Here is a 1,538-nt window from a genome sequence, read left to right as displayed (position 1 = left end):
TCCACCTCAATAGTAGATCAGATCAGACCAGACATCAGTGGCCAGCCAAGCATTTGTAGCTGGTCGAAGCAGCACCGAGGACGCAGACAGCTGCTTCAAGGATGTGAAGAGATGATTTCTGACAACAGACCAAACTGCTGTGGTGCCTGGGGAAAACGCAGTGTTGTCACTGCATAGGCAGCCAGCGAGGAAAGAGAATTTTTTCTCCACCCTCTACATCTCCTCACCGATCCACCTCCCTTTTTTTTTTTTTTGTTACCAGAAATATTTCAACTGCAATTAAAAAGGTTTTATTAGCGTTTAATTGGTTTGGAGTCCTCACTGTGATGTTGAGTCCTTGTGCTGATGTCATCCTGGTTGTCATGGATACAGGTGAGAAAGCTGCTTGAAGTGCAACATCAGCGCCAGGCAGGAGGGGGATGGGAGGATGGAGGGAGGGGGGTACCTGGGGAGAAACGTGAGGCAAAAATAGGTGAGCAGAAACAGCTGCCGTCGCCAGATGAGTGTGACTGTAAGAGACAGGGTGAAGGAGTAGAGAGCATTTAACAAAGATATTGAGGTTACGGCATTGCATTCACGCTCTTCAGTGGAAGACGGGAAGGCAGGCAGCTCCCTGACTTCAAACATGACAAGAAAAGGCCCCCCCAGACTATTAACAACTAAGAGAAAAGCCCAGGCTGATGCACCTCCACATGCACAGTAATTAGAAAGACAAGTACTGTCTTTATTCTGGTTCAATCTGTCTGATAGGTAAGGAGTGAGTAGCAGAAGGGAAAGCATGGGAAAGAGGCAGAAAATCTATATGCTCATGGGAGTACGTGTGGTTTTATTTATGCAAAAGACCAACTCTATGTGTCTGGAGAACGTAAAGGGAAACTGTGGGACTAAGTAAGCTGTTCATGTGCATCCATATAAGACACTATAAAGAACTATCCCAGTAACAACAGTAATAATAAATAAAGGAATCCCACCTAAATCAGTTGCAGAAGCAGTTCCTCTGCTGTTCCCATTTTCCTTCTCTCCATTTTCTTCTCCTGTTGAGAAAGAAATTAAAATGTATTTTTCATACAATATCTCTAGCACTCTTTTATGTAATAATCCTCTTTCTGTGAAAGAGACAGGTCAGCAATAGCTGCAGGCTCCTGCACAATCAGCATTCATCTCATAAAAATCTCCAGCTTTCCCTGGGATTTTCCAGCCACAACCTATTAAGCATTTGCCTGTGACAAGAAGGCAGCCTGGGGGGAGGGACTCTTTCAGATGATGCTTGGGCAAATTTGTATTTATTTATGGAGCAGTTGCATGGATTTTTTTTGTAATGGAGAAATTAGACTTTTAAAAATTATATGTTGGGTTTGCATTAATCTTACTAGGTAGTTATGGCTTAATGAACTGTCTAGATTTTCATCTAAATTTATTATTCTAAAATACAAGTTGAATTTTAAATTGAGGAAGAAGACATGGAGTGTGCTTTCCCTATCTCACTCCCCTCCTTTAACACCTGACTAAAGGCATGATTTGGCAAGATTCAAAGAAAG

The 1,538-nt window shown here is 42.5% G+C and overlaps 1 long non-coding RNA gene across 1 annotated transcript; it reads right to left on the bottom strand.

Annotated features, from left to right (window-relative positions):
- Positions 1–284: 284 nt before the first annotated feature.
- On the bottom strand, positions 285–1,176 carry LOC139827016 (uncharacterized). The gene is made up of 2 exons (XR_011737194.1): positions 972–1,176; positions 285–445 (listed from the first exon to the last, which is right to left on the bottom strand). It is a non-coding gene; the product is annotated as an uncharacterized lncRNA (long non-coding RNA).
- Between the last annotated feature and the right edge of the window lie 362 nt (positions 1,177–1,538).

This window comes from Patagioenas fasciata, chromosome 1, assembly GCF_037038585.1.
Source record: "Patagioenas fasciata isolate bPatFas1 chromosome 1, bPatFas1.hap1, whole genome shotgun sequence".
Classification (NCBI taxonomy): Eukaryota; Metazoa; Chordata; class Aves; order Columbiformes; family Columbidae; genus Patagioenas; species Patagioenas fasciata.
Note: the sequence above shows the minus strand (reverse complement) of the source record. Positions and strands in the feature narration are given on the sequence as shown.